The sequence below is a fragment of the Choloepus didactylus genome, chromosome 6 (assembly GCF_015220235.1).
Source record: "Choloepus didactylus isolate mChoDid1 chromosome 6, mChoDid1.pri, whole genome shotgun sequence".
In the NCBI taxonomy this organism is placed as follows: Eukaryota; Metazoa; Chordata; class Mammalia; order Pilosa; family Megalonychidae; genus Choloepus; species Choloepus didactylus.
The window spans coordinates 98,684,938-98,705,694 of NC_051312.1; the positions used below are offsets into that span (position 1 = coordinate 98,684,938).

Consider the following 20,757-nt stretch of genomic DNA (forward strand, 5'->3'; position numbering starts at 1 on the left):
TAATGTGTATATACTGCCAGTGAGAGAGAGAGAGGGAGAGACTGAGAGACTGAAATATGTGGAAGGGAAGCACTACTCATACACTGCTTCCAGGATTCCGTAGGAGACCATGCTGTTTAATAATTTCAGCACTATAATTTAAATATCAGTAGCCCTGGTAACCAAATCTAGGACTGAAGCAAGCTACTAAAAAAAAAAATTTGTTCTGGCTTGTCCTAGACGAATTGACAAGCTTTGTTCTATGTTTTTGAAACCCAAGGCATTATTTACATACACTTAGCTGCAACACAGAATCCCTTCATTAAAAAAAGATTTTTACATTTATCTGTTCTTTAAAAATAGAATTACTTGAATAAGTGCATGTAATTTTTTCTTCTTCCAAATCACTGGTTAGAAAGGAAAATCATGGAAATTCACTAAATTTTGTTGAATGGCTTACACTAAAGGTTAATTCTATCCCTTTGAGTGGCACTCACTTGGCTGTCCTCTTCTTTGTCCTCCTAAGCAGTGAGGTGCTGTGACACTGCCCTGAAGGACAGCAACATGGAACACGAAAGGGCTTGTTTCCAGGTGGCAGCTGTCAAGGTGATTTAACAGCTATTCGAAGGCCAAGAAGCAGTCTACCCTTAGCTTCTTTTCAGGGAAGGCAGCAGTTCCAGTGGGAAGGAATCATATTTCTGGAGTAGCACACAGGAATAAACGGGGATGCTAGAAGCCTTTTTATTATTTACCTCAGTCACAAACCCAGAGAAACTGCACATTAGGCTTACACCACAGGAGAGGGTGATTTAACTTTCCATTTGGATCTCCACAAAGAACATAGAATCATGCTTTTACTAAGGAAATTTATCATGAATCCATCCACCCATGCACCCCCCTCCCTCCTGCTCACTCACAAACCAGACCTGGGCTTGAATGTTTGGCTCTGCCACTTAGAAGTTGTGTGATCTTGGTCCCAACTCTGAACCTTAGTTTTCTCATTATAAAAGGGGGTCAATAGCAGTGCCTCATCTTTCACTGAATTAGTGTGATGATTAAATGATATCAGGGGCCTAGCACACAGCCAGCACCTGAAAAATAGTGGGCATATTAGGTACCATCATTCTCACTTTAGGTATGAGAAAATTGAGGATTAGAAGAGGTAAAATCTAGTAAGTGATGGAGTCAAGACTCCTCCCCAGAAGTGTGGAAACATACATGCTTTTACAGAAACATGCTCCTCCTTTACGAACTCACAGTCTAGGGAGGAAAACTGTCACATAAACATGGAGTTGCCCACAATCACTGTAACTGAGGTGCTAGGAGAGTAGGGGACACAGATCAGAAAAGCTTCTAGAATGAGATAGTACCTGAATTGGGTCTGGAAAGTCCATTAGGAAACCTCTCAGACTGGAGGAGGAGGCACTGAAGAAAGTACCAGTGCAGAGTCAGGGAGAAACAAAAGAGCAGGGTCCTCCCTAAGGCTCCAGCCCAGAACAAATAAGGGGGAGGGGTTGGGGAGGGTGGAAAGGTGGCAGAGTATGAATCAAGATAGTCTTCTTTGCCCAGTAGGTGGTCAAGAGCTATGGATATAGTTTAAGTAGATGGATGGACTCAAGAGTTAATTAAGGCTTTAAAATGGCTGAAAGTGAATCACACTTGAATCTTTTCCATTTTCACTTGGAAATAGAACATCCTTCCTACTGAGCAGGCTCTTCTGTTTCCATGCCAACCATTGCTGAGGTTGGGGTTGGCTAAACTCTAAGGCAGGGAATGGTGTGGGTAAAGAGAGTATAGGGGGGTAAGGGCTAGAGTCAATGTGGCAGGTGGGCTGGAAGGGGAGTGGGGCGCAGTGCCCTGCAGGAGTGTGTGTGTGTCAGGGTGAGGGCAGCAAGAACCAAAAAGACAGTGTTGAACAAACCTAGTTGTATATGAATGTATTGCAAGCCTGGTCATTGCTACACACATATATATGCATACACAAACACATACACACACCCTTGAAACCAGGGTCTTTGGAGCTTATGTGTGTACAGTACTCTGAACATTTTCAAAGAGACCTTATGCAATTTATTGACTTCTAATCTGCTCATTTCTTATTCACTAGAAATCAAAATATGAATTTTTAAGAAATCTTCCCAATCTTTTCAATTTGATTTCCAAAGTGACCTAGTCTTGAACTAGAACATTCTGTTTTTGCTAAGTGTTAGTAAATTGTAGCATCCAGGTTCAAGGTTGGTTTCCAAATTCTGAGTCAACTAACTTTATATGTGATAAAACATCAAAGCCATCCAAGGACCTAGCCTTCCCATTAGCTTCAGGTTTGCATTAGAAACACTTCCATACAAGTAACCTAGATATTTTAAGCCCTTATTCTCATAATGGTGAGGCAGGAAGGAATGGGGAGGTGCAGGGGAAGAGAAATGGAAGGTGCAGGGGCAGGGGGAGGGAAGGGAAGGGTAGGGAAAAGAAGAGGAGGGAACGGAGAGGTAAGAGGATGGAAGGGGAGGGAATGGGAAGGGAGGGGAGGGGAGGGAAAAGAGAAAGAAAGAATAAAATAAAAAAGATAAAGCTGTGGTTCTGTACCTTAGTTGCACATAAGAATTATTTGGGAAGCTTTCTTAAAATACTGATACCCAGAAATTCATTCCCAGAGATTCTGATTTGATAGGTCTGGGATGGGGCCTGGGCATCAGGGTTTCTCAGAGCTCCCCAGATGATTCTAACATGTAGCCAAGGTTAAGAAACACTGGGATAAAGCAAGAAGAAGCAGCAAGTAAAACAAGCCTACTTGAGAGACCTTTTTTGGCTCTTCCCAGACCAGTGTGGACTGGATACAGTGGGAGAGAGGCTAGGGACATGAATTACTCTGGAAGGGGCTCTCCATGCTTGAGAAATCTCTCCTAACCAAGGCATCCCAATTTAAATTCAATGTAGATTGTGAGGTGGGTTTGGACATCAGATTTGGACATCCTTTTATGGTTAGTCTCCCCACTAGACTGGGAGTGCTCTAAAGCAAGGACAGTATTTTTATCACTGTGTTTCTTGGACCTAGCTAAATGTTTGGCATGTGGGACATCAACAGTAGTTTGTAAAACGAATGAATGAATGAAGTTTGAGATGCAATTGTGTGAAATGGAAGAGTGACTTGATTTTTATCAGACTGCTTTATTTGCACATTCAAGAAGTAATGGACTTCTGACCTACAGAACTGTATGATAACGCATTTTTTTTTAAGCCACTAAGTTTGTGATGATTTGTTACGATCGCATAGAAAATGAATACACATATAGTATTTTGTATGTATTATGTCTGGCTTCTTTCACTAAATATTATGTTTGCAAGATTCACATCTGCTGATGCATGTACCAGTTGTTCATTCATTTTCATTGCTTATAGTATTCCCTCATATGAATACACCACAATTTACTTATCCATTCTATTGTTGATAAACATTTGGGTTGTTTCCATGTTTGGGCTATTACAAACAATGCTGCAACACATTCTTGTATGTATTTTTGGTGAACATATGTACATGTTTCTATTGCATATACATCTAGGAGTGGATCTTAGGGTATCTGTTTTGTTCTAAAAGATATTGACAGTTTTCCAATACAGTTTCTCCAATTTACCTCCTGTGATCCATGTATGTGAGTTTCTACATTGTCACCAACAATTATGAACAGTTATTTTAATTTTAGCCATTCTTGTAGATAGTGGTGGTGTAGTTTTAATTAGCATTTCCCTAATGACCAACGAAATGAGCACCATATCATATCATATCCTTTAAGAAATGCCTGTTCAACTCTTTTGCCCATTTAAAAAATTTTGCTTTCTATTTTTTCTTAAGGACTTGTGGCAGTTCTTTATATTTGCTGACTATGATTCCTTTTCAGATCTGCGCATTACAAATATCTTTTTCTATCCTGTCTAGTGTCTTGACGAACAGAAGTTTTGATTTTAAGGTATCTTAATTTACCAAGATTTTCTTTTATGATTAGCACATTTTGTGCCTAATTAAGAATCTCTGTTTACCACAAAATTATGATGTTATTCTACTACATTATTTTCTAGACCTTTTATTTTTTACCTTTTACACTTTGAACTAGAATCCATATGGAATGATATTTGTGTAAGGTGATAAATGGAGGTAAGGGCCAGGAAACATTTTAAAAAATATATGGGTATCTGATTACTCCAGCACCAATTACTAAAACAACCGTCATTTTCTCACTGTACAACCTCTGTCATAAATCAAGGGGTCATATATGTGTGGGACTGTTTCTTGACTCTCTACGCCTTTCCATTGGTCTGTTTGTCTATCCCTGTGCCAATACCACACTGTCTTTAATTATGTAACTTCATAATAATACATTCTAACACCTTATAGTGTGAATTGCCTGACTTCTTTCTTCTTGTTATTACTTATTTTTAGCCTTTTACATTTCTGTTTCCATTTATATTTTGGAATCACTTTGTCAAATCCACCACCATCACCAAACAAACAAAAAAATGCCTTCTGAGATTTCGATAATTGTTGGAATTAAATCTACACATCAGTTTGGGAGAACCGACATCCATTCCACATGAGTCTTCCCAACCATGAATATGGTATATCCTTGCATTTATGTGCATTTTCTTTTAATTACATTCTGCAGTTTTGGGTACATTGGTGTTCTTTTGTTATATTTATTCTTAAGTATTTTATGTTTTTCAATGCTATTACGAATAGTATTTTAAAATTTAATTCTCTTATTGTTTCTTATTGTTTTATGGAAATACAAATGATTATTTTGCTATTGAACTTAAATCTAGTAAACTTGCTAAAGTCACTTACTAATTTTAGCAGTCTATGTATAGATTCTTTTGGATTTTTCATGTATACAATTATGTGACAAGCAAATAAGGATAGTTTTATTTTATCCTTTCCAGTAATGTGATTTTTTTCTTGCACAGACGAAGATCTCCATTTTATAGGAATGGTGATAGAGGGCATCCTTGTCTCATTCTTGTTTCCAGGGAGAAAGCTTTCAAAATTTCACAATTATGTATGATATTTGCTTTTTAATAAATTGAGAAGTTGACTTTTTTTCAAGTTAGCTAGGAACTTTTTATCATAAATTCAGTGTTGAATTTCATTGAATGGTTTTCCTACAGTATTTAAATGTTCACATGATTTTTATCTTTTATTTTGTTAATGTGGTAATTTTCTAACATTAACACAACCTTCATCCCTGTAATAAATTCTGCTTGGTCATAATACAGTATCCTTTAACACTGGATTAATTTTGTTAATTTTATTTGTGAATTTTTCATTTTTTGTTTATGAAAGAGATTGGGCTATAATGATCCTTTCCTATAATGCCCTTCTTATGTTTTGATATCAGTGTGATAGTAACTTCATTAAAAAGTTAGGAAATGTTCTCTCTCTTCTAATTTCTGAAAGAGTTTGTATAAGATACTAAGTGATTTACAAACATTATTCCTCATAAAACCTTATGGAGTGTGTATTTAGTATCCTAATTTTTGAGGCCATGAGAAGAAATGAGTTGCCAAGGTTGCAACACAGGTGCTTCTAACTCTAAAGCCCAATCCTTTCGCCTATTACACCTTGTTGCCTACATGAATGAATGGCTGAATAAGTTAGTGTTCTAGGGGAGTTAGTGTTTCAGTCTACGACAGTGTCTAATTACTTCCTGCAGAGAGCAAATACATTGCCAAAGGTGACATCCCCCACCTCCCCAAAACAGTTTTGCTTTTGGAATCCACACAAGATTCCATCATACTTGACCTTTCAAATCTCCCCTATTGCCTGACCCTCATATTTCTCAAATTCTGAAACAGAGTCTGGATTCACAATAATTGTTTATTATTTTCATCTGTTTTTCCCAACTAGCTTTTGCTGGATCCTGGAGGGCATATCTTATCCATCTTTTCATCCCTGGCAGCATCCTACACAGCACTTTATAATTAATAGGCACTGAGGAAAATTTTAAACCCCTGCCCTTTCCACCATACCATACTTAACTCTAAGTTAGTTAGAGGGTCTTGCAATATTTCCATCCTGTATGCAGCAACCCAAAGCAGGAAATCTCATGCCTCTTTACTGAGAGTGTATGGTTGATTGCAGGTCTGATCCCATGGTTCAGATCTGAGCCAGCACAACTCCATGCCAACTCTGGAGTCAGGAGATAAAGTTTGACAAGGGTCTGTTCACCTATCATTTTTTTAAAAATTTAAATGTTTTTTAAATTAGAGAAGCTGTAGGTTTGTAGGTTGACAGAAAATCATGCAGAAAATACAGAGTTCCCATAACCCACCCATAATTAATACCTTGCATTATTGTAGTATCTTTTTCAATTGAAGAAGCAATATAATTATAATTGTACTATTAACTACAGTCTGTACTCCTGTTTTTAAAAATTTTTCTCCAGTAGCATATATACAACCTAAAGTTTCCCTCTTTAACCATATATATATATAATCTCAGCACTGTTAATTATATTCACTATGTTGTGCTACTACCACCACTATGCATTAGCAAAAGGTTTCCCTTACCCAAAACAGAAATTTTGTAACAATTAAGCATTAATTGCCCATTCCATGAGATCATACAATATTTGTTCTTTTCTGTCTGCCTTATTTCACTTAACATGATGTCTACAAGGTTCATCCATGTTATCAAATGTATCAGAACTTTAATTACTTTTTATGGCTGAATAATATCCCTCTCTATGTATATACTGCATTTTGTTTATCCATTTGTTTATTGACAGACACTTGGGTTCAATCCATCTTTTATTATTTTGAATACTGTTGCTACGAACGGAGTGAAAGTATCTGTTTGAGTTCCTGTTTTCAGTTCTTTGGGTTATATACCTAGAAGAAGGATTGATAGGTCATATGGCAATTTTATACTTAACTTTCTAAGGAACCACCAAAATGTCTTCCTCAGCAGCAGCACCATTTTACATTCCCACCAACAATGAACGAGGGGCCCCATTTCTCCAATCCTCTCCAACACTTATTTCCCAGTTTTAAAATAGTAACCATTATAGTGGGTGTGAAATGGTATCTCATTGTTTTTGTGATTTGCATTTCTCTGATGGCTAATGATGTTGAGCATCTTTTCATGTGCTTTCTGGCCATTTCATATATCTTCTCTGGAGAGATGTCTATTCAAGCCTTTCGCCCATTTTTAGATGATTTGTTTGTCTTTTTGTTGTTAAGTTTAAGGATTTATTTATATATTCTGGATATTAAACCTTTATCTGTTTCCTCAAATATTTTCTTCCATTTTGTAGGATGTTGTTTCACTTACAAGGTAATGTCCTTTGGGGCCCAAAAGTTTTCAATTTTGATGAACTCCCATTTGTCTAATTTTCTTTTGTTGCTTGATGTTTCCATGTTTTTTTTTCTAGAATTTTTTATAGTCCTGGTTCTTATATTTAGGTCTTGGATTCATTTGGAGTTGATTTTTGTATATGATGTGTGATAGGGGTCCATCTTCATTCTCTTGCATACAGGGACATCCAATTATCCCAGCACCATTTGTTGAAGAGACAATTCTTTCCCAATTGTGTGGCCTAGGCACTCTTGTCAAAAACCAATTGGTCATAGATGTGAGGGCTTATTTCTGAATTCTGAATTTAATTCCATTTGCTATATGTCTGTCCTTGTGCCAGTACCATACTGTCTTGATTACTATAGTTTTGTAAAAGTTTTAAAATCAGGGAGTGAGAGTCCTTCAACTTTGTTCTTCTTTGTCAAGATGGCTTTGGCTATTTGGGTCCTCTACCCTTCCATATAAATTTGATGATTGGCTTTTCCATCTCTTCAAAGAAGGCTGTTGGGATTTTGATTGGGATTGAGTAGAATTTGTTAATCACTTTGGGTAGAATTGACTTCTTAACAATAATTAGTGTTCCTGTCCATGAAACCTTTAATTAATGCTCCTGAGGGAGATGCACCATTCATCAGATGACTCTATTTTCCAGAGTAAACTTACAAAACTTGCTGTAACAATATCAGCATCTTTAGGAATGAAGGAGCATGTCTGAAATCAGGCACATCTAAGAAAACAGTATTTCCGGAGGCTCTGGCCATCCATCTTAACTCGAACATTAAGGTAAAGAGTAGGGATTTGGTATTAGACAGCTCAGTTTTTTTTTTTTTCCCATTCTCCTTCTTTGCTGTGTAACTTCGGGCAATAACAAAGTGAGAATAATAATGACACTCCCTTATAGGTGTTATGGGAATTAAATTATCATCATCACCATGTCCTCAAGATACCTGAATCCATTACATAATCAAGGACTCATAAGAGGATTCTAGTGTGTTGTGGAGCAGTACGGGGGCATCTATTTATGAGGCATAAGGGTCAAGAACAGAGAACTTCAGGAAAAGGGAAGGTGAACAGCCAGCCACACGGTTCTCCGCAGGCCTTTTCACTGAGAAAGCTCTCCACTGCTGAGGAGCAAAGGTACCCACACGGTGCACAAGAAACCACTGGACCTGGTTTAAGAGGTTTGTCTGGAGAGTAAGAGCTACAAAAGTTAATTTAAATAAGAATTATTTTTTTACGATGGGTTCACTAAAAGCTACCAAATGTCCTGTTTATTGTAAAGTTCTATTCAGTTCACATCACATTTTCTCATTTTACTCATAGAATCAGAAAAATACATGGATTTTTAAAAAAATAGAAATCTGGGATCCTGGGTCTGAAAAACCAAATCTGTATTTTTAAGAAAATTAAAGAGGAAAATGTACATGAAATAGGTGCTCTGGACTGAAACAAAGCCACATACACAATATTTTAAAATACAACAGAAGATATAATAATATGATGGTAGATATCTTTAAAAAGAGACTGTTTTTAAAATGTAAAAGAAAGACATAAATGTAAAATAAATGAAAGTACAATTTTAAAAATAATGAAAAACAATTTCAATGATGGAAAATTCCTTCTTACCTTTTAACAAGCTTCATTGAAAAACATCAACTTACCACAGAGGATAGGGACTAGGCTTCCTACTTACTGACAAAAGTACATAAAAGATGAAGAAAGCAAAAGTACATATGAAAAAGGAAAAGCTGAAAAGATAATTTATTTTGTCAAAAAATGCATTCCAAGGATTTTAGAATCATTTGAAATGAGGCCACAGACAAAAAAGAGTCAGGATTAAGAATTAAACAATTTTGCCATCACAGATTTTGAGCTACACGGTAGGCCGATACGAACAGAGGAAATTTGGAGATCCATATACGAGGTTTTAAAAATACAAATTTACAAAATTTGGAGGATTTTCCTGATTATCAGATTACATCTTCATTTCTCTTTTGGCATTAAAATGTCCTTTCTTACATAAAATGATGGCAATCATAAGGAGCAGTCAACTAGAAATACATATTATAATTTATTTATTATTTTTAGAATCCTTCCTCCATGAAATTAAGTTGTCAACCCTATTTTAGGCCCCCGACATTCATTATTTTTATTATTCTAATGTTGTTGGTTAAGGAAATCTACAAATCTTGCAGCTTCTGCTTTTAGGCAATGATTCATAGGAAGGACACCACCAACACCAAATAGATTTCATTCTTTTCCAAAGTCCCCTAAGGCATTTCCTTCAAAACTTAGTGCTGAGGAGGAGGGGAAGGAGGTCAGAAACTTCTGCTGAAGAGGAAGGTTAAAGTGTACTGCAGGCACTAAATAAATGTGAAATAATGATGCTACTTATTTTTAAAAGATTTACTTGAGCAGAGAGAGAGATGACTAAGTTCAGAGCAAGTGGGAATTTAGAAAGTTTCTCAAGAACTAAGGTTGGAAGATAATATTTCTACACATCATAAAAAAGGCGTATGGATAATTTATATAAAGTGTTCTTTTAGGTAAAAGACAAAGCTTGGATCCTTGGAAACGTGCCCAATGCTGATTTCATGTTTCTTACACCTACTGCATGACATGCTGAAGAAAATGAATGTGTCTTCAGTATTGAGAAAAATGTCCTAAACCAGCTGTCAGCAGGGCTGGCTTCATGGGCATCAGACCTGTGCAGTTGCACAGGACCCCAAACTTGGTTTAATGTTCTGCCTCTTGATATTAATTTTTGAACAAGGAGCCCCAAATTTTCATTTTGTCCTGGACTCTGCAAATTATGTAGTTGTTCCTGGTCCTGGGTATCAGGTTGCATGTCCTGCCACTTGAGGGCATTTTGCATGATAGGGGCTTCAAAGATGCTCTGTAAGGTAGGACTTTTTATATACATAGGGCTATCCTAGCTGGGAAACCTGGTTTGGCAGAAGAGGGGCAGGGACCTGGTTCATACAGTTGCAATGTTGCAGCCCGGTGGGGACTTGCTCATTTAATCTGTTTCTTCACGTATTAAATGAAATAATTTCATCAGTCGGGTTTTTAAAGAAATTAATTGCCTCCCCACCATCCCCCACTTCAACAGACTGACTTCAGCTCTTCATCTCCCCCCAACTCCCATTCTGTGGCCTCTGAGATACCTCTGAGCTTCTCAGAGCACAGTTTAAATCCTCCTGGGTTTCTTGAATCTTTGCTACTGGAGAGAAACTATAATGAGGTCGTTAAAAGTGTAAAGCTAGTCAGACCTGGTTTTGACTCCTCACTCTGCTACTTAGTAGACATCTGATCTTGAGCATGTTAATTTACTTCCCAGAGCCCCAATTTTCTCATCTCTGCCACAGAGTAAATAATAGTTGTAGCTTCATGGAATAGTTGTAAAGATCAATGAGCAACACATGTAAAATACACACAATCTGGTGGCTATGATAGTCAAATAATCAGAGAGAGTGGAGGAAGGGCTCTTTGAGGCCTTTACTAACCAATATATCTTCAGTACCTGGCCCCATGGCTGTGCACAGCAAAAAATAGTGCTAATGAGAATATAAACGCCTCGATAAATGCCCAGAATAATTTTACTCCTGAGATGGTGTATAAAGCAAAATCAGAATATCTAAATATTAGGTCAAATTTTCTTCCAACAAACCTTTTAATCCTTTCCATCTCTGTTATTATTTCTCAGCTATCTCATGGAGAAACAACTGTTGATTAGAATAAATTAAAAACACACCCATATACACACTCACATCTGCACACATAATAACATACACAAATCTTCCAAACCATAGTAGCCTTCTTTTTTAAAGTTGTAAGCAGATAATGGGACTGAATAAATAAGCCTGAGCTCAGACATCAATATTGTTTAGTTTGCTACAGTAGTCAAGTAAAATTTTAAATAAAGTTAAACTCTCTTCAATCTCCAGACATCTATAATTCATCCACTTCATTCAGTAGTTACTATGTACCAGACTGTACAGCTATAGACTTTCATAATCTCCATCTTCAAAGTGCTCATAGTCCAGTGGAGGGGACAGGGGAGTCAACAGGCAGAGAGAGGAGAGCAAGTCTTTGTGGTGCCAAGGAGCACAGAGATGCATGTGCTTGACTTAGGCAGGGCGAGGGCCAGGGCCAGAGACAGCTTTCTCAAGCAAGTAGGATCAGAGTCGGGTCTAAGGTCTTCACTGTCAAGGATGTCAGTAGCATCACTTTTCCAAACCAGATTATTTCTTTAGCTTATCTCCCCTATGTTACTGGTCCCTTAGTATCTGTAAGTGATTGACGGGTTTTCTAATATCTTATTCTGTTTAATTATCATCTTCAATTGCTGCTCAAAAACTTCATTCAAGTATTTAAAGAATTCCCAGTACATGGCAGGCACTATTTAAAATGCTGAGTTTAAAGGACAAGTGTCTTGGGCTTTAGTCTATTCCCTTGCTCCTAACCTAACCTTCATGATTTAGGATAAGGGTTCCCTGAGATTTCCCCATGCTCTTGCCTCTCACCTGTTCTTGCTTGTGGACATCCTGAGCCCTACCTCGTACTATTCTGCTCCCTTTTCTAATAAGGACCGTCTGGATTGTTCTAGGAAGTAGTAATTTTGGACAATGAGGCCAAGTACCTCCGCAGGAGATGAGAGATTTCTGTAAATATGATTACTATAGAGGTGGGGCTGGGGAGCAGAATCCAGGTTGGAAGAGCTACCCTTGAACTCCTTGCAGGCAGAAAAGATGCCATATTTACTTTTGTATTTCAGAGCTTAGCACAGTACCTGATGGATGCTTATGGCTCAGAAAAGGTTTTCTGAATAAATGAATGAATGGATGATGGGCCAACCATGAATCTGGACCACAGATCTTGGGGTAGAGGAATGGAGGAAAAATGTGATGATCAATGCAAGGATCACCCATGGTACTTTTGTCACTCTTCCCATAGAAATCTAAAAAGTAAAAATCTATTCAAATTCAGGGTCACTCTTTGATTTCAAGGGAAGGAGAAAACTCTCCCAGATCCCAAATGACTCCTCCTCCTTTCTATTTCTGGCATAAAATTAGCTGCCTGAAGACAAAGCCTTTATTCCACAATTAAGGAAGCAACTAAAAATGCAAATGTCTGAAAGAGTGAGCATAATCCTAATGAGTCTCAGAGTATAAATGAAGAGTTGAAATCTATTCTGCTTTAAAGGAGACACCGGACTAGGAGGCAGGCTCTGAGCATTTAAAAGGGGGTAAAGGGACCTCCAGCTGATAACAAGTCCCATATGGCAGCTTCCTTCATAGACTGTATTTAACTTAATCCTAACAACAAACCTGTGAGCTAGGTATTATGTCCATTTTACAAATGAGAAACCTAAGTTTTGATGATTGATAAGCTGTGAAGTAAAGACTAGAAGCCAGGTCTACCTGCAGAATGTCAACATAAAGTGTAAACCAAACAGGAGTTCTATCAATGTGAATTTAACCTGTGCCCCTAACAGGATTAATTTCATCTTCGCTGTACTGTACAGAATGGGCATGATCTTCAGTGAGAGGATAGGAATCAGGCTTGTCCACAGAGCACCTGTGTGACCTTGTGCAGGCTATTTTTAACCTCCTTGGGCTTCAGGGTTCTTGTCTGTAGGATGGAGATAATAATGTCAGCACTGTTGCAAGGTTTAAATGAAGTCAGGAGCAAAGCACTGGCACATATGCTCTCTGGCCACCCATAAAATGGCCCACGCTGCCCCTCTGGACTTTGCAATGCTTCTCCTGATCCCTTCCAGCTTTCCTAGTCCAAGACCTCCTCCAGGAAGTCTTCTGCCTCATCCTGTTAAACTGTGTTAGGCACCTGTTCATGTCTCCCCCAGTAAGATTTTAAGGGAGAAAAGGATATCTGAATTCTATTAGTTTTTATTTTCTATTCTGCCCCAACACATCAGAGTTTTCAATAAGTGACAGAGTGAATAGACAAAAAGCTTGCTAAATAAGAATATTTGAGTGAATAAAAAAGAGCAAATACAAAATACACCCCATCACCAATTAGCTGTATTACTTGGGCAAGCTGTTTAACCTCTCTATGCCTCAGTTTCCTCATCTGTAAAACAGGGGAAATAACAGTACCTACTTCCTGAAGTTGTGAGGTTTAAATGTATTAATCATTATGAACAGTAATTTACCCATAATAAGTGCTTAATAAATGTTAAAATGTTAAAAAAACAAAAAAGGAAATTTGTTACAAGTTGATCCAACAATGGATGCCATATATCCATGAGACCCTCTATATGCACAAATTGACAAGAAATTGGGCAGGGTGCTAGATGCCATCAGGCCCAAAGCCCTGAAGCAGAAGACTGTAGGAATGGGTTTCACTTCCTCAATCTCATAAAATACTTTGGCTAAAAAATAATGTAAATTCACACTTACCAATAAGTGAATATGCATTTATTGTTCTAAGAAACAATTAGTTTGTTTTAATCTTATGAATATCATTCATACTGTATCTGATATTATTTCCCTATGAAGGTGGTTGATGAGAAATCAGGTCAAATGTGAGGCCAACCATAGCCACTACATAGGACTTCATGGCTTAGTTTTTTTGTATGAATGCTCCTGGCTTTGTCTTACTTTCTGAAACTTATTTCCTCTTTGCTTATCTTTATCTGAATACTTGCTTGAGGTTTACTTTTACCTTTGTATATTACTTACAACATTATAAGTTATAGTAAATTATTTTTAATAATGTCAAACATAGATAAATTAGTAAACATTTTACAGATCGAATACTATGGCAAAAAAACAGACAAAAATACCACTTTCTTTAGATACTACTTCTTTTAGGAAATAATCCTGGTTTTGTTACTTAGTAGTGCTCTAACCTTGGACGTATTACCTAAACTTTCTAAGCGTTAGTTTTCTAATCTGGTAGTATGTGATTGTATAGAGTGAGTGGTTGTAAGGAATAAATACATGAAACCAATGGCTCTCTCGACTTCACCTAGACTAGATCTTTTCAGCAAGCAGGAAAGAAAGTCTATTTTCTGAAAACAGTAGTTGTTTCAGGGGAATCAGTGAGTTAGAGCCACATCAGAAAGGTTAATCTAACTCTCACCATTAGCTGCTGTTATACCAGTCTGAAGAGCTTGTTCCTAAGACCTGGAAGAGCACAGTTTTTGGTTTTCATTTCAGATTTATTTTGAAATGAAGCAAACGGAGGCCCTGAAATAAAAAGACTAAGTGTGCTGAGAAAGGGACACAGGGTGGGGTTTGCCCTGGGCCGTGCCCCTATCCCAAGTCCTCTCACCAAGAGGAACCCGTTGAAGGCCTCCATTCTTGAATTAGGCCTCGACTGGGAGACAGTCACATTCAGCAGGCAGACAAAGCAGCTTGGAAGGCCCTGCGGTGCCAGATGTTTCCTGAAAACCCCAGTTCCAGGAGACAGCTGAAAGCTGAACAGGACCAGACTCCACATACTTGGTGTCAGCCTAGTTGGTATTGCACCTTCATAGGATTGTTCAGAACTCTTGGCTAATATTTTAGTATTTTCTTTCCTATCTGTCTAGAAAAGGTAGTCTATGAATTAATTTGTTTATTCATTCAACAAATATTTTACTAAGGAGATATCTTTATGCCAAGCACTGTGTGAAGTACTAGGGAAAAAATGAAATTAAGATATTAACTGTACTTAACAGGGTCAAAATTGAATGATATTTATATTTTAAGAAGCTTAATCAGAAAATCTTAATAAAAACCAGAGTGATCACTATTTTAACTGTTAAATTTCAAGTTCCAGTGGTCTTCTGGGCAGATTTCATTGTAGGGAGGATTACAGACATATGTGGTACCAGAAAATAATAGATAAAATAATTATCTGCACACTATTTGCATTGCCTACAGACCTGGACCATGAGTATCTTGAGGGGAAGTGGTCTGTGTTATTCATCTCTGTATCCCTACCACAGACTGATACATTGTAGGTAAGTAGTAAATCATATTTGTTGGGTGAAAGAATCAATGCATTAATGTATAAGTGTATAAAAGCTTTATGTGAAAAGATGGGGTAGGAGGTAGACCTGAGTGCATCTGTCATATATCCTTTGAAGCAAAAATTGTCTTTGGAAGCAGCAAGTTTGAACTCACCATTTTAAAATGTGGAATTAGAACTACTATAAAAAGAAGTGAGTCCTCGAGAGGTTTATGTATTATGTAATATGCATATAAGGTGACGTGAATAAAATTCAGGAGCACAACCACTCCCGTTTTATGACCCACTCATATGATAAATATCATATTTTGCTAAAATCTTTGTCTAAATTGGATAAAAGACAGATTTAATGAGACAAATTAAAGGAGCCTCATATGCTGTTATGTTTGGTGTTTATATCCTAGGTCTTGGTCCTCATGGCAGATTCTGGGATATTTTTAAAAGCCTGTAACCTTTTATTAGTGGTTTTAATAAAAATTGTTTCTGGGAAAAAAAAGACATCCGTCAAATTCAGAACAGAGAACTGTGAACAGAGGGGCTTGCAGGAGTTGATGAATGCTGAGAGGAAGTGGTAAGGGACACTGATGACATCTATGAGGAACTGGAAAGACCAGTTGTAGGTTCAGTGACTCTTTCCTCCCCTCCTGAGGATCCAGCTGAATTCTTTTCAGATTTTGCCTCTGGATAGTCTCTTATTTAGGTTGAGAAAAGCCTGAGTTTGCAGAGCTAGATCTTCTGGAGCCATGGGATCCTGGCCTCCCCCTTCAGGCTTCACGTGGTCTAGAGAAGCAGGAGTCTAAAAGGTCACCCGATGTCTGTCCTCTTTCCCTTGTTGAAGGAAAGCAAAGGGAAAAGGAAGGCCCATCCTAGTGCTGGGAAAACTTTCTCTCTGCCCCTCAGGGGGAAGGTTGCCCTAATAATAAATGATAATTAACACCAGCATTTACTAACTCTTTCCCAAGTACCAGGTATTTACATTCACTGATGTGTTTAATTCTCACAACCACTCTATGGTATCTTTCCTTTTACTCTTCCCATTTCTACAGATAAAGAAACTCAGTCCAGAGAGATTGATTTGTTAAATATCACAGAGATAGTAAGTGGCAGAAGGAGGATTCAAATGCTGGTCTACCTGACGGAATCCAGCAACCGTGCTCTTAAATACTGCTCTATAATGCCTCACAGACAGGTCCTGAATGTCTATGCCTGTGATTTGGGGGGAATTATTCAAACGCTCTGAGTCTCAGTTTCTTCATCTGAAAAATGAAGGCAATATCCTTTGACTCTCAGAGCTGTTGGGAGTATCATATATGTATAATGCTAATTACATATGATAATATATGTAAAATGCTAGCATAATGGCTGGCCCATAAAAGATACCCAACAACTAGTTTCACTCCAAATCCATTTCATCCGTATCAGAGCTGACACATGCCTTCCATGTTGGCTAGAACATAAAGGGGCTAGGAATCCCAGAGATTCTACATGTAATGTAATGAAGATGCTCTCTCCTGCCTGTCTTTGGGTATCATGTCCTCACTCTGAAATGTTCTTTCTTGTCTACTCCATCTGCAAACTGTAGATCATGACCTATTAGTGAGTTATTAAGCCAAGTTAATGGGTTGTGATCTTCATTTTTAAAAAAGACAAATAGAAAGGAAAATAACAAAGTATAATATACATAAGGGTAAGTACTATTTTATGAAAATTTTCTTTCAGCTTTATGTGCCTGTGTTTATATATTTACTGGGTCATAGTGTAGAATGCATTTCTGACTGTAGGTCAGAAGATTTGAAATCTCCAGATTCACTCATACAAGTTCTTCAAGAGTCAATTCAGATATCCCTGCATTAGGAAACAATGAAGATTCTGGATCTTTCTCAGAGCTAACTGAGATTTTTTCATATCACACTGCATTGTAATTGTCTTTCCCTTGTCTGTCTCCCCCACTAGATGTGAGCTTCCTGCCAACAGGGACTATGACTTTTATGGCTGGGTCCCCAGTGCCTGCTACAGGTCCTGGTACAGAATAAATACCCAAGAAATACTTGGTGAATGGATGAATACATCATTGTCACTGACTTTTAAATCCAAATTACCCAGATTCACAACAGAGAGCTCATTTGATTGAACTCTCAAAATCAATATGTTTTATTAACAAATGAACATGGGCCAAGTTTTTCTTTTACTTTTTCCCTGTGACTTTTCTCACTCCTCACTGATGGACATTTATCTGTTTTCTTTCTTCCCCTCCCTATTCTCTCACTGTCCTGTGTGCTCTTTCACTTCCGTATCAAAAGAAAGGATCTTCCCTTAGCCATTTCCACCTTTGTACGAACTCAGTCTTCTACATCTCAGCCCTTTCTTAGCAGCATTTGGATATGAAAGTGTGACCCTATTAGTAGCAGGAAAAGATGTGCTTTCTGTGACAGGGACGGTATTACCAGCTGGTAGGTAAGAAGCTGGGAGAGCATATTTTAGGGGCTGGAACAGGAACCCTTAAACTCACTCCACCTTCTCTCTGCCCATATGGATAGCCTCTAAGTACACAAAACAAAATCCATACCCCAGTGACTCAGGAGCCTGAGAGAATCTGTTTGAGAACCACTAATGTACTTGTGGAACATTTTGAAAAATACTTTATTCATATTTCTTAACACTTTGTTTACTTTTAAGATTCTACAACCATATTTATGTTTCACAATGCAGGAAATACACAATACAAATAGCTCATTCAATCAAACATATCCAAATCATTCCCACGGAACAGGTACAGTATTACCACCAGCAAAAAACCAGCTCTATTTATACAGCAGTACCAAAACACTTCAAGCACCTTACAAAAAAAAGATTAAAAGAAGGAAAACAACTGCAACTAGATTGGAGAACTGAGAGGAATGGCTCAAGTTTCAATAACAAAACACCAGCCTTGCTCAGGCAGTGCTGGTTACTTCTACCTCCCTCCAACACTTACAGGCAAACAAATTGCTACCACCTGTAAGGATAATTTCTCATTTCTGCAAGATCCGGAGAAGATGTGTTTCCTCTGACAGGGGGCCATTCAGGGCTAGGGGTGGAAGTATGAGTGTTTGCGTGTAGGAAAGAGGAGGTAACTCTAGGAGGAATGATGACTTTGTGGTGCAGATAAATATTCTACTAAGTCATCTAAATTGTTTATCGCAGAATAAAGAGGTTGCTTGCTTTCTGATTTAGTTTTTGGCCGCATGGAAAAAATATGAATAATATCAAAGATAGCCCCTATGTTCTCTAGTGCTGTTTATCCTGTGTAAAAACCCCTAAGAAGTTTGTTTTAGAATGTCTCTTCTCAGTAACCTATTCCTTAGTCTAAGAGTCTCTCCCGGCGCTGTGCTGATGGAAAGAGATTGGGAATTAGAGTTAGAGTGTATTCAACAGCTGACACCACAGAAGTTAAGCTGAGGGAGATGAAGCAATGCAGGGAAGAGTATGGGCTGGGAGTAGGAGACCTGACTCTCCCACCAAATAGCTAGCTGTGGGGTCCCAGGCAAATCTCTTCCCTCCTGGGGCCTCAGTTTCCTCTTCTGTAAATTAAATGATGTGCCTGGTGATGCCTAAGTTTCCTTCTAGTCCTTGAAGGACATAATGCTAAATAGAATAAAGAGAGTAATATACTCCAGGATATCATTTTCAAATTAAACAGACATGTTCATCATCTTACATTTATATGTCAGCAAAACCTTATCACTAATTTATTTTCAGAGAGCAAGTAGTGACTTCTAAATAAGCACAATCAATTAGCACTGGTCCTGCTCAAGTGCTCTAGATAAAGAATGCATGTCTATGAACTCCTGTAATCAAAATTGGTATTAAAAAAATGACAATGATACAGGCCTGCCTAATCCTCTTTGGTAAGGATTTCTCTGAGGCCTTGCTATTTCATTTCACTTTCTTTCATTGTTTTATCCCAATGCCTACGAACAAGGCCAGGAGCTCTTGTCAGTTCTTTCCTTCTGCTTTTACTCTTCTACTGCTAGTCCTCCAAGAGTCATTTAGTTGCTCAGGTCAGCCCTCTATGTACTAAAAAAGTATTAATAATTAAACATTTGGAAACCAAATACCATATTTGCATTTTTCAGAGAAATCATTTGAGGGAATTTCAAATGAACTGTCAGCTCTTTTTGAGTCTCATTTGAAAGAGGTTCCTCCTTTCAATATATTCTCCTACTATTAGAGTGTTAAAGAGATATAATTACTTTGTCTTGATCTCTTCTGCATTTTATATTTTATTTACTATATTAGAGAATATGTGACTCCAAGTAACAGTACTCTTTCAAACGAAGTCTATTACTTTTCCATATTATCACCATATCAGTTCATTTAATTGTCCTAATCTTCCACAACTTGATTAAAAGGACTAAGCTATTACCAATATATATTTTCAGCAAACATTTCTAGTACATTAAAAACATTTTTGATATATATATATATTCTATTTTTAAATAGGAAACCAACAGTTTGGCTATTTTTCTTTCAGTTTAATCTTACCTAACCATTTCATTTGCATTAACTGATTTTTATCTATTCTATTAACCCAGTTGGTTTCCCCCAATTTGTTGCCTAAAACATTCCAAGATTAAAAAATAAATACTTTGTATCATGAATGTATCATGAAGACCAGCAATACAACATAAGTAAGGAGAAAAGAAATAGAAACAAATGGGATTAATCTTCCATCACATTTGCAGTGTCACTATCAGACATGTTTTAGGGTTGTTCTCAATAATTCTTTTCATAGAGTACAATGAAGCGTATTAAAATAATCTTCCAAAACACAGTTGGCCAAATTTGGAAGGTTAATATCCTTTTTTTTTTTTTTTTTTTTTTCCTTTTTTAATCTCAGGGCTTTTGAGGTACTGGAGCTCCCTGGAATAACAAGGACTCTACAGTTGTCAGGGCAGCCAGCTCTGCTGCTTTCCACAATTCTGCTCCCTTCTCCCCACTGCTGTGCCTACCTAAGACACACAAAAGATAACTTGATAGCCACAGTGCTCCTAACAGGACAGGCCAATTCAGCTATGTCATTTATTATCTACAATATGTACCTCACGGCACCAGAAGAAGTGAGGTTTCAGTTGAAGAGGAGATGACCATAGGTGGGAATCAGATGAGATTCTGAGGCAGAGTGGGGAGAGGAGAATGCAGTGAGGATGGCAAAGATTCATTTCATCATTAATTATCACTTTCTCCCTCTTGGCTGTCAGTATTTATATTATATTTAAAAACATAGTCAGCACTTGTGAAGCATCTTTTGGAAGCAATCTAGGAGGCCTGTGCTAGGAGAAGGTATGTAGTATAGTTGGACTGATGATGGCAATTACTCAAGAATTAGCTACATGGATGAAAGACTAGAATGCATTAAAAGTAACTCTTGTGGTCTGAGAAATAATTGGTAATGAGATGCCACAAAAGAAAGT

At 37.6% G+C, this 20,757-nt stretch overlaps 1 protein-coding gene across 17 annotated transcripts in view; it reads right to left on the bottom strand.

Moving 5' to 3' along the window:
- Nucleotides 1-20,757, bottom strand: part of DLG2 (discs large MAGUK scaffold protein 2) — a 2,332,374-nt gene that overhangs the window by 121,095 nt on the left and 2,190,522 nt on the right. The gene's annotated exons all lie outside the window — the stretch shown is intronic.